A 13,674-nucleotide genomic window follows, 5' to 3' on the forward strand; every position below is an offset into this window, starting at 1 on the left:
GTGCTTTACTATGTTACTATTTGTCTTTCTGTCACTATATATAAATTTATGCGTGCAAAAGTGTTATGTACAGGTTTTGTCTTTCTCGTTCACAAAGAGAAATGAGAAGTAATGTATAAGCAGGGGCTTCTGATGATGCAAATTTCAGCTCCTTAAAATAATTCCCTGGATTCCTCCGACTGACAATGTGTCAGCTCATATCACAGCTATGGCAGAGTCCGAACATGGGGCTGAAATTTGCTGATTGCCTCTGTTATTTGAGTTTTTGGAGTACTTGATCTCTAAGACTGACAGCTTCTCTTTCTTCAAGTGTTCTTACAGCTCCAGGGTTAAAGAGCAGTATCTTCAGAAAGCTCCATTGTGAAGCATAGTAATTGACACCAATAACGTAACAGCATTAAATAATCCCTTTTTATTTAATTTTTTTTGTTGTTGTTGTAGTGGATAAGCCAGTCTGCTTGTAAATATGTTAAAGGATAGTGTGTAGGTGGAAGAATTATGCTACTATTTTAAGAGCTAATAAATCTTTATTTAAGCAAGGGACCGCTAAAATTTAATTAGGCATATAAAAGCAGAGATCATTCTAAGGGTAAAAATATGCCAATTCTCACAAGAAAAGACATCTGCTTTATGAAAAAAGAGTAAGTTAAAGTGTACTCCCCTGTTATTATGTCATAGGAAAGCTGGTTGCAGGAGTCTAAGTTTAAAAAAGGAGGAAAAAAAAGAAAATAAAGTATTTTCAGGCTGTGTATAAAAAATGTGTTGTGCAGTTGGTAATGCTGCCTGCTCTGCTTGGCAGTGTTCTTGCCAATGCAGAATCTCTCTGTGTCCTGAAGGACAGACAGCCCTTTGAAAACACCATCTCACCCAGCTGCTGATGCTCTACAGCCAGGCCTCAGTACATGGTGAGCTGCAGCCTTTCTCAGCACTAGCTATAGTGCCTTAGAGAGGGGTGCTGCTGGTGGAAACCTCTGTGCACATCATGAAATAAATTGTGAGTGGCATGAAAAGTCAGACTAAGTCATTTTGGAAGATGGAAATTACATCGGACAACACATCGCTCCTGGCGGGTTTGCTCATGTGCCAGCCAGTGTGCTGGTAGGCATCAGGGAAAAAAGAGGAATTCCTGATTTTTGCATGTGACATAAGTTTTTCCTCTGGTAAGCCCAGTGTCACCATAGCAGTAAAAATAAAGGGTCTTTTTCTGGCTCGGCATCACCAGCATCTCAGAAAAATCCTTGAGATTTTATACCCTCTGAATCTGTTCAGTGAAGAAGGAAGAAAAAAAAGTAAAACTACACGGCATATTAAAGGATCTCTTAAATTTACAAATGTGTATGAAGTTAAACTCTTTCTCCAGATTGCAAGCTGCCTGAGTTTTGTTGCTGCCCGAGCTGCAAAGCCAGGCAGCACGGGCTGCTCCCCTGTGCTCTGGGCTGCTCACTGAACTGCAGGTGCAGGTTTTTATTATACAGATTGCTGATAAACTTTGCTGTGGGTGTTGAAGAGTCTGTGGAGTGACAATAGGGGCTGTTTCTGTATCACCTTGGATGAATGGCTCTTCACTTGGGTGTGCTTATTACCTGGGATGCTGTCGCTGGGCAGAGCTCTGGACAGCAGAGCACAGAGCTCCCCCCTGGGGCTTTGCTTGCTTTTCTAACATAATTATTAAATAACAAATAGTCTCTCATTTTGCCCAACGAGGACACAGTCTGACCTTTCCTATCTTTCTGTTTTACTAGCCTCTAAGACCTTTGGAATCTTTTCCAAGCCATCATGTGGTGGAACACTTCATGGAGTGCAGGCACAGCTTTGTGGTGTTAACAAATTGAGCAAACTGCTGAACCTATAATGAAGATTTTGAAGAGCAGCTTGTACAAATATCTGTCAAAAATAACATGGTGCAGCTCATCCTGCTTTAAGGGCAGGGCATACAATGTAAATGACCTTTTAATTAAGGTCACCCTGCTTTCTGTGTTTATTTGATTATGCTAAAACTGAGGACAAACTCTTATCTTAACACAATATGTTTTAAGCCTGTGTTTTGCCAAGTGAGGGGTACCAGAATGACATAGTACAAGTTATCTAAAATGCTTTCTTCTCAGCAGGGCTTATGTTTATGTTGCTGCCCATTCATCTTTTTATTTTCTCTGGGAACACGACAGAATCCAGGAAAGCTCATTCTGTGGGGCAGACCCTTTTAAATGCCAGGTACTGTGTGCTCTAGGCAAGGATAGTCACAACTTGGCTAAGGAAGGTGTCTCTCATGTCTCAGCTTTCAACATTAATTTGTTCTGGCAAGAGTGCCATATGTACACTGAGTTACTCACAGTCATATAAGAAACTGAACTTGTGATAGGATGTAAATGCTTTTGATTTGACTTGAACATACATATTCTGGGATTTTCCTTCTCTTGGGCTAAAAAACCCATGGCAATTTCATATATCCAATGCTTCCAGGTTTTTTGAGAAATGAAGGAATGTTATTTGTAACGCTTGTACATGCAGCATACTGTTTTGCATATAAAATACTAACTCCTGTATTCAGCTGCCTTGATTTCCTTTGTTTTGTAGGGTAGACAGGCCTTCAGTAGCTAGGCTTTTTTGCTTACAATTTTCACAGTTAAGGTATGGATATAATTCAGCTGGCAGGAGAAAACCTTTGCTCTCTAGTGAACTTAACAATGTAATGTGAATAAACTCCTGCTATCGATGATGAAGACCAAAGCAGATATTTTCAACTAAACATACTGGACAAAATGGGCCACCTTCTGCCTTCTGTTCTATCTGCATGATCCCATAGTGGCCTGCTGGACAGATGGTTTGGTTATGACATGGTGAATTGCAAAGATTTTTGTTTCTCTAAAGTAACTGTTTGTACAAATCACAGACTTCGTATGCGTAAAATTCCAGCCAGATGTTGAAACCAGAAATGAATCATGTCACCACAAGTCATTGATTTTGCTGGGAACTGTGGTTATACCTATTGTAATTTGCAGTGGGACATGTTAGTTGGGAGCATAAGAAAAGCAGTGATTTCCCTTGGAGAATATTCTTCATGTTTAGAGATGTGATCTGCAAATGTAAATTTACCGATGCTATAGCTTGGATCATTCACAGTGTTTGAACTGAAATATTTTGGATCTAAAATAATCAAGACTACTGATTTATCCAAAGTAGACAGTTTTTGTATTAGCTCCTCTCTCTCTCTTTCCTGATTTCCCATCTATTCCACAAGTCTTTCATATCCTTCCTCTGCAGGAGTAATATCTGGAATTCTCCAGTTTCTCCCAAGTTGCCTAGCATGCTTTACTTATCACAAGGAAGGCTGCAAGAAAATTCATCTCACAGTTTTCACACAGGAATGCCACACAGAGCCATGCTGGGATTCCATCAGAGGATCTAGGTGCCTGGATTGTGAATGTGAGTGGAGTGGCTAGGCAGTGCCTGACAAATCCAAGAACATTTTAGCACCTTCCAGAAAAAGATGTCTGCAAACGATCTAGGAGAGAAGCTGAGGGGAAACACTACTAGCAGACTAGCAGAAGGGTAACTAACGTTAGAGATGGCATCAGTTAGACTTTGTGTAGCTCCAGGAAAGATCTCTGCAATTTGAGCCTATGAGAAAATGATATTTAGCCCGATGTGGAGTCTTGGTAATACAGGGCTGGGCCATTAAAAGCCATGGCAGAAAGATGGTACAAGACACCCAGGCTAGTGCAGGAAAGGTGGGAGAGCCAGAAGAGGAATGCAGAGGTGAAGACAAGGTGATGTGATAAAGATGAGGGCATACACTGAAAGCAAAGGCTGGATGCAGGTCTAAGGAATATTTGAGATAAACTTTGACAGCTTCAAATGTTGTCAAATCCAGAGCTTTGAGCTCTGGATGTGCATCCCAGTCCACCCCTAGCTTTCTATTGGGATGAGATGAAGGAACTGTCAGGAAAAGCTCAGAGGTGAGCTGTGGTGGCACCCCATGGCACACAGAAAATTTTAGGAGCCAGGACTGCAGGATGGGATGGAGTGGGGATGATCATCCTTTTCTTCAGCCTGGCCCTCAGTCTGGGGAAAACAGACATATCCTTCCATCCACTTTCACTCTAGACACCTTGCTGAATGATTCCCATGCCCTGTTCATTTTCTAGCAATGCATGGCCACTGCTGAACAACAGAGAGAAAGCTTGGGCTGGAGCTGTGTGGAATACTTGTCAGATTAGTGATACGTTCTGGCTCTGGTTTTAAATAAGTGCCTTCTGCTTTCAAATAAATTGTGAACAGATCCACAGCAGACACAAAGCCATTTTGAGTAAAGCAGAGGCCTTCTGTCAATAGTGGCAGCTGAAGGATTGGATCCCTCCATTCCTCGTTGGCCTGGAGCTTTGAAATACTATTTTTTTTTTTGCACTTCTGTCCTTTCAGGAGTGAACCTTTGAAAAGGTGTCGTGAGAGCAAACCAGAATCTAAATATAGGAGGGGGAAAAAGAATAGATTAGTTGTCTAGATTTTGAGAATATGGATTCTAACCCATCCCCTTCAGCTGATGGCTCCTGCTGGCAAACAGACAGGCTCAGTATTCTGCCTTCCCCTCCCACCTCCAAGGCTGCTGCTGCCATTCCTCTCCTTGCAGAGGACAGGCAGCATAAAGGACAACAGTTTAGAGGAGAGATGTGCCTCTAGTTCAGTAACATGATCCCTTTACAACTCTGTTTCATGAAAACTTCTTCCCTTTTCCTGTGGCAACACAAGGGAAATATTTGTTTGCTACACATGCTTTATTTAGATAAAGGAACAAGGGGGACAGTGTCTTACCAGCATTTAGAAATCAAAGAGGTTAGAGACTAATTCAGCCTATCATTAATCTGTTGTTGTATAGAATTTGGCTATTTATGTGACGCTAATAAATGTTTGAAAGGATATTTGACTTTTATTTTACCCTTTTGCTATGTAGAAGCAGTAACTGGCTAAGCAAGAGCCCTAAGCCAGCACATGCAGCCTCTGTTAATATGGTTCAAATAACAATTTCTTTTCTGCCTTGTTCACAAAAATAAACAGAATGAAAGAAAAATAAAAGTGTCAGTAACAACATCTTGCAACTTGGAAAAAAGGATTTGAATTACTAGTAAACTTAACCCCATTGCACACTACCCCACCCCCTGCCCGAAAATCCAATTTAATTTCACATGTTTCTGGATTTAGTTGCATACAGCTGTGTTATAGCTTAAAACAACTAATCTTTTTCGTTTCATTTTTCTGTGTTTTAATATATTTTTGGTTTACAGGAACTATTAGTTGTTTGAACATGTCATGCAGCACATTTTCCTCTTTAAATTTATCCACAAAATACATAAATAAGAGGTTTGTACTGGGAATTTCTGTTCTGAATTGTATTTGAGGAATGCTTTTATAGCGAGATGAGGAAAGTGTTTCAGATGTGCTCATCCAACTTGCACAGAATTAGAAAGGAAATTTTCTGCTTTAGATTTCTATATTTATTGGGAAAATATTTAGTTTTCTGGATATTCATGTGTCGTACCATTCATTCCTCAAATGCGTTCTCATTTAGAATTTGTGGGAAGTCCATGATAAACCCACATATAATATGAAAAATAGAGACTTGCAGTACACCAACCAGCCATGCCTGTAATCCCAGCTGACCAGACTGTGTCGTTTTTCGGTGCTGAGCAGCAGCAAAGCCTCCCAGCCTGGTTTGCTTTAGGAAGCTTCCCCCAGAGTGGAACCCGGTGGTTTTTTGGGATGCTTTTCCCTGGCTGCCTGATGGTACAGAAGCCGTGGGAGCCCAGCAGGGGGTAGCCAAGCACTGGTAACGAAGGAAGCCTCCAACTTGGAATATCCTTCATTCTAAGGACAGCAGCAGTGAGCCTGCACCCTCTGAGCAGATTTTGCTTCCTCAAGGCTTGGGTTATTTACCCTGTTGGTGAGCAGTGGTGCTCTGTGTGCTGGGAGAAGCCACAGTGCAGAATCACCGTGCAGAATAATGTGCTTTTTTTCCTTCCCCCCTCCCCTTTACCTCTGGAATGTTGAGAGTTTAAATTGCTCAGGTGAACATTCCCCAGCTAAATCCTTGGAAGGGGAGCAGGAGGGGAAAACGTTTTCTTCTGATAAACTACTGTATTTCTGCAAGTGTTCACATTTCTTGGCATAGAATACATTTTTTTTCTTTCTTTCTTTTTTTTTTTTTTTTCAAAGCTGCTTGCCAAACATGTACATAATTTGCTATGCCTATGGAGTTGCATCACTGAGTGAGGAAGCTATGCTTTCCAAACTGAGACTGGCAGCTGGCAAACATTAAATATCTCAATGTTGGCAAAGTCCCACAAAAAAAAAAAAAAAAAAAAAAATTGGACACCTGGTTTTGAAAAATCCAAGGCTGGGTCTTCATTTAATATAAAGCAACCGATCCTGAGCCTGTGCTCACTTGTCACAACTGAGAACTTGGTCACAACTGCTCCATTTTGCAGCTGAATCTGTCTGCGATGGAAACTGAAAGCGCGTTCAGGGAAAAGGCTGGAGAACATTTCTCCCTTCCTCTCCCAAAATAATGGAGCTGGCAGATCGCAGGGATGTAGCAGCTTATATTTAAAAATCAGCTGCCCTTCCCTTGTGCTGCACCCAGGCCTGGTGTCAGGTGGGGAGCAGACGGCGCTCCCGACAAGGATTATCAAAGATCACCCCCATGCTTGTCTCCAGCTCTGCTCTGCATCTCTTTGGTGGCCCAGCCTTCATTTCTTCTGCTCCTTGTCTCCCTCCTCTCCACGGGCAAAGTGACTTCATGGCTGGTGTGCTGCAGAAGGGAGGCTCTGGAGGTTGGGTTGGTTCAAGCAGATGGAGGGGGAGAATTTCAGCCACCAGAGAAGGTGGGGAAGCAGCAGCAGAGCTGGTGGGAGCTGCACGACCTGCAGGAGCATGAGGCCCCCAGGGAGAGGTCTCTGCCTTCTGCTGTGTCTCCATTTGCTCACGGAAGAATTAACACAGGGAAAATGACCCCCACCGTTCTCCAGGGCTGTCGCGGCCTGAAGTTTCTGCGATTCCTCGCGCAAAAGTTTTGTGCCGTGCTTGTCTTTGGTGGCGTTGTGATATATTCTTTTGGCATTATTAGTGAGAAAGATGTGTTTATTGTCATTCCTCTCCTAAAACCAAGGTGTTGCTGCCTGAACAGCTTGGGAAGTAATACATGCTACCTAATGTATGTAGCAGCACTACCCTGTTACACATGCCTATAGCATTTTATATATATATATACACACACACATATAATTGTATTTTAAGGAGGGACTTTGGAAGAGAAGGAATGCTGCTGGATACCTGTTTAAGTGGATGTTAATATAAAAGCCCCTCAGTTTTGTGTAGCCCATACTTACCTTGCTGCTACCCATGCCAGGCTGCTCCTGTGTTGTTTCCTTTGTTCTGTTTTCCTCAGTGCAATGAACCCTTACGTTATGAGTTTCTGCTGTAGTTTTAACCTCTAATATGCAACCATTACAGCTTATCTCGTCTCCTAAATTACTCTAAAATCCAATTATAAAATCCTCTTTCCCTCAATAGCACACAACTTGCCACATTACTGAAATGCTGGGTAGCTCTTTTGTTTTTTCTAAATTAATAATAACTACCATTTTCCGTCTGCTCTTAGTATGGAAGTCTTTTATATCACTGTGCTGCTTTCCCATAATACATATTATGGTTCTTTTTATATGCTAGTTATGTTTGGAAAAAACAGGAAAGATTTTGAAAAGAAATGCCAGTCAACTTCTGTGTATCAAAATATAACAATGAAAATCCTTCATGGAAACTTAGCAGAAAATTCCCAATAGTAATGTATCCTGACAGAAGAAAATGGCAATTCATCACTTGGTGGACCCTTTTTTTCTTCAGGCAGGAACAGTTGTTACTTCAAAACAGTTTCTAATGATTTCAAAATAAGGGTCCTGAGGTAACGTGTGAGAAGAAATGCAACAGGGCGAGTGAAGAACTCTAGATTCAAAGTATTCAAAAATATTTGTGCCTTACCATTATGGTTTCTAAATTTCTAGTAGGCTTTGTCTCCTTTTTAAAAAATCAGATTATAAAAACAGACGTGATTTACTTTGGAAGTTTATTAAATACATATCTTGAGCTCCTAGGTTCTCCTTTTTCAAAATGCTGCAGTTTCCATATTAATAGTCCAGACGTTGATTGTGTCCTGACTCTAAATCTTTTACTCTTAGAATATTAACTATGTTGATAAAACCACTAGCCTGTTTTTAATAAACTCTTCAGTACTGTAAGCATTTTCTGAACCCCAGTGTGAAGATCTGGTGATAAAAGGGATGCAGTGGAAATGAAGATGCACTGGGAGAGCTTGAGTGAGATTTTCCAGAAGGGCTTGCTAATGGTAAATAACCTCTTCATTTGGTCACATACAAACGCACATATATATATGTGTGTGTGTGTGTGTGTGTGTATATATATATATATATATATATATATATATATATATATATATATTCCTTTACCCACACTGTCCAGAGTTATCTAGTAATTAGTCAAATGCAATAAATTAATCAAGGAGTGAGTGCACACAGATGTAAGAAGGCTTACCAAGGGAAGAGTTGTTTTTACAGATCCCATGCTGAAGGTTCTGTGGCCTGGAACTGAATGATTTTTGCAATTTTTCAATGCAAGCTGCAAGATCCCAGAGAGCCACCACCCAGCCCACCATCCTCACATGAACTTCTTCTTGCCTTTGCATAGGAATGACATATGCAAGGGTCAGAGTGCTGATTGCACTCTGGTATTTCTCCCATCCTATTTAATTGGACCTTAGAACTAAAAAAAGGCCTCAAAACCCAATTTTAAAAGGGCAATGCTTGGCTTATCCACCAGTGAAGTGGATGGCAAAACTCCAGCTAGCTCCAGCAGTGTCTGATTGGACCCCAGCCCATCTCCCTTTGATTGTACACAGCCCCATCTCTCCCAAGAGTTGAATGAAAATACTTTGGTGCTTTTCTGGGCTAGTATATTCTAGTTTGCTGTGCCACAGTTCTCATGCATTTGGTGTTTTGAGGTTATGCAGGGTTATTTTTTTTTTTTTTGGTTTGTTTCTTTTTTTAATTGTACCTGCTTCTTAAGGGATTGCTTCTTTGAGCTTGGGAAATCTATCACTTAATTTACTTCAGGTTATAATAAATAAACCTGTATCAGCACAGACATAGAAGTCATCGAAAATATATTTATATTTTAAATTGAAGTTCAAGGTAACATTTAGATGAATAATTATTTACTGTTTTGTAAATGATGACATATATGACAGCAATCATGCTTTAGTACAAGTGCTTTTCTGTTTTGAATGTCTCATTAGTTGCTTTGTAGGGCTGTGCTGGTTTTTTAAGATTCAGATTCAAAATCTCTTCTGATTTCTGCTGTTAGGTTTTTGGCAGTGGGCCAGCTCCAGATATGCATAATATTTCACTGTTAGACCTTGCAAACAGAATATCCTGCTGTGCTAAAGAAAACATTGTGTTTCTTACCACATGAAAATAATCCATCACTTTTCAATCAGCACACATGTATAGACTGGTGTGTGCACGCACACGCACACACACACCACACACACATACACACACACACACACACACTCTCTCCTACCTGCTTTTCCCATCAGACTCCAGGAAAAAATTAATGACTGTGATGTGAAGGGTGGACTCTTTGTACATGATCCATTAAAGTACAAAGTAATCAAAATATATCTAGCATCTGATTTGTAAAGCAATGTAGAGTTGGAGGCAAGCTGAGGAAACAGACCATCTGAAGACCTCTCTGACCTTCTTCAAGGAGCAGTATCTTTTTGTTTGTTTAAATGTTACATGGAAAGCAACAATATAATTTTAAGGCAAGCTAGAACATCCCTTTGCATTGATCACCACTGCTGTGTAGAATGCATTATATATAAAAAAAAGGAAAAAAAGCATATGTATTGTACAACCCACAAAATACATGTTGCCTTGTTTAATGTGTGCAGCAAATCAGGAGAGATTTTCCTCCTTGGAAGTTACACAGGAGGGAGCTTATTCACAGTGGAGCACAGAGAATATGTGGGTGCATGCCACAGGCTGTGGGAAAAATCATGTGAGTTCTTTCTTCTTGTTATGTTGTGCTGGATATCACTGTGCATTTATGGCTCTTTTTCTGTACCACTGAAATTTGCATGTTTACCAAGGACAGTGACATCTCAACAGTATGCCATTTAAAGAAAAGAGGTCAAACAAAATAATAATTTAGCTCCCGAAATTTGTCCTTTGTTTACAGGCAGACAACATATTACATACCAGTACACAAATGCTGAAACAGTAGTCAATGAAGCTGCAGGTAATTGAGGTGTAGTAAATATACTGTAATTCTTAAGCATTTTGGCAGCATTTCACTTTACAGTGAAGTTAGAACACCAAGCAGGAGTTAAGTCCCAGGGTTTTTTTTAAACTTAAATGTGGCCCTGCTCTTCTGAATGTAGTCACTGTAGGATGTCTCTACAGCAAACTGAGAGAGGGACCACTCAGAAGTGCTTTGCATCACTTATCACGAATAAATGAAGAGCCTGGATGTGGGATGAATCATGATGCATAAACTTGTGGAAACTCCCTCTTTTCCCTCTGCATTCCTCAGTATTTTGCTGAATGGTAATGGATTAGGAAATGTAAGAAATGCAGGACATAGCTTTTTATGCTTGTTGGTAATGTGCCAATAAAATGTGCATGGACCATTCTGCTGGGTAAGATCATGGCATCTCGGGAGGATTCTATTCCTCACTGTCTTTCAAGGTCTTGATATTTTTATCTGTCTGTGTCTCAGACCTAAATCCAAAGCAATAGGGTGTAGCAGCTGAAAGAGCAGCACAGAAGCAGTGGGCAAGGTTAAGAAGAGGCACTGAGAGCTGGGGAATCACCAAGGCTCCAGGAACCTGGCGCTCAAATCCCAACATTCTTCACTGCTGCTCTTTAAGTGTTTTCAGTCATGCACTTTAAGACCACTGAATTTTGAACTTCTGGTCACCCCTTTCTTCCAGATGTGAAAACAAGAGCCTGTCAGTGGAAAAAGGAGTTCTCAACTGAACTGTCACAATGCAATTTGTGACATGAGTCAGAAATCAGAGATCTCTTCTGTTGCCATGATAATACTTGATTAAGATGACTTACCAGGCTGTCAGTTCAGCAGTTTTATTGCCAGTCACTTATTTTTTACTTTCTTAATTATTTTGTTGTTCTTTATCTAGGTTTAGGAGATTGAAAATTGATGTGATATATCCTGATATCTTAATAAAGCATGGGAACATTTGGGCAGCCTTTTCAGGAATGTTTGTTAAAACAAATTACTTTCCTTTGGAGTTCCATATCTTTCAGCTCCCTTTCCAGTTTTCTTTTTAAATATGGAGTTATAAGAAGGAGAACATGGAGAGGGTAAATAATGAAAAAAAGGTCTAGTGGTTGGAGAAAAAGATATCAATTTTCCAGCATGCTGACTCATGCCTGACCTTAACAAGGCAGTTATTCACTTTGTACTGATCATTTTACTTACCAATGAGATATATAAAATAATATACTAATTTTGGTTTAAATAAACAGAAAAGCTATATTTGTAGAAAAAAACACCCTGGAAATCTTTGCCAACATATTTACTTGAGGAGAAACAAATATTTTTCATAAAATCAAGACCCTTTGTCTGACTTTTCAGAGTTCCTTACAAATCCAAATGGAGCTTACTGAAGCTGTGGTCACTCCAAAAGATGGGGAATACCCATCTTTTGGTGTGTATTTCATGGTGGTTTTCTGGTCTTTTGTGCAGTCTTCAAGAGACTCACTTCCCGTGTGTGAAGAAAAAGTTCACTTTCCTCACACACACTATATGTGCATGTGGAAACAGAATTAGTGACTGATATAGGTCCATTTCAGTTGGTGACTTTTCATGTGCCTGCCTCTTCAATGTCTTCTCATCCCAATTACAGAAGCCTTTGAGCTTCAACATTGTATCTGAGCATTTGTAGCATACAATGAAATGCCAGAAAATTGAATTTAATGAACAGCTTTTGCATGTGGAGTTATTTAGATTATTTTTTTTTCACACAAGAATGTTTTCATTCAGCAGAAGCTGAAGTATGATGTCAGAAAATCCCATGAACTCATCTTTCAGAATGGCTTGCCTATTTTTGATCCAAATTTCTGACAGTGCAATTTTTTATCCTGTTCATTCAAAGGCTCCATAAAGAAAAATGTAAGGGGTGGATTATGCATGTAGCATGTAAAATACTGGTCAGCCATGTCATTTGTGTTAATTCCATGGACTACAGTGTAGAAAGCCCTGTCTAAAGCACTTTACTGTTAATCCCCTGCTGCTGTGAGAAGTGTTTTTCACCCTTAGGGATGAGTGTAGACCCTTTCTTTGCTCACAGTCACCTCAGCAATAGCATCCAGAGGAGGTGTCCAAGCTTTTCCTTGTCCAGAATGTCTGCTGGCTTTACAGGAGGAACTCTGAGGGCAGCAGGATGGAAGAGGAGGAATGAGAAGTGAGGCTGGGGGAAGGGTTCTCTTATTATTTACTCTAGGGAGGGGTAGAAGCAATAATCTGAGTCTCCTGGCAAAAAGAGACAGGAGGTCCTTGGTGACCAACAGGTGAAGGAGATGCTGGTAAAGCATGATGAAATAGAGAAAAGAGCATGTGGAGCCTGGTGATCCCACCTTGGACCACCAAGAAATAGGTGATGCATAAACTGAAACACCAACAGTTCCTGAGTGACAAGCAGAGAAGAAAAATAACCAGCATAAAAGAAAAATTAAAATTTTTCAAAACACTACCAAAATTAAGGGAGGTAAGTGCAGTCAGCTAGTTGTTCCAAGCACCTAAAAGTGCCAGGAGGCACCTTATGGAGGAAGCATCCATCAGCAAAATGATAGGGGTTTTTTGTTACTGACCATAGCAATTTTTTCCAGGTATTTCCCCTCTGTCTTACATCAGCATCAGTCAAGAAGAGGAAAGCAGTCCTCAATCTCCCTGTACAAAAACACTCAGAGCAGCAGCTCTTTTCTCTTTTTCCTTTTCCATGAGGAGACACTGTGACCAGAGAAGGATTTCCAGCTGGAAGAGGTTTTGTTACCCAGGAAGATGTGGATGACAAGGAAGGAGATGGAAAAGAAGAATAATTGAAATGGATGCCTCCAGCACAGTGCAAGATTAATGGTCCTCCTAGTTTATCTCGTATTTCTTCCCCAGATGATGTTCCAACCATGCATGTTTGTATGGTTAATACTGAGAATAAAGAGCAGAGAAGAACTCCTTGGGGTCTGCTCAATTCTTGCAGCAATAGGGAAAAAAAACCATCTATGTGATTCCTCACACCTTTGCACCAGGATAAAATGGATTCACCAGGATAAAATGGATTGTCTGGAAGGAGGTGCTACCAATGCTGATCAGCACTGGACACACCAGGCCACTTAAGCATTATGTGGGTGAATTGTGGGGGTGCAATGATTTCTACAATGAAGGCAGTCAGCTGTGGTGGAGGTCTGATAAATCAGAAATGTTCTAATTATAAGCTCAGCTTCTTGGTGTACTTGGGGATATTCAGAATTATCTGCTGGCAATTCCTGACAACTGCCTATATTTTAGATATTTGTGTTTGCAATGTTA

The 13,674-nt window shown here is 40.4% G+C and overlaps 1 protein-coding gene across 1 annotated transcript in view; it reads left to right on the forward strand.

The window, feature by feature from the left end:
• LOC146768063 (uncharacterized) overlaps positions 1 to 13,674 on the forward strand; it is a 518,279-nt gene that overhangs the window by 388,191 nt on the left and 116,414 nt on the right. The window lies entirely within an intron of this gene.

The sequence above is a fragment of the Lonchura striata genome, chromosome 3 (genome assembly GCF_050655825.1).
Source record: "Lonchura striata isolate lonStrDom1 chromosome 3, ASM5065582v1, whole genome shotgun sequence".
NCBI classification, from domain to species: domain Eukaryota; kingdom Metazoa; phylum Chordata; class Aves; order Passeriformes; family Estrildidae; genus Lonchura; species Lonchura striata.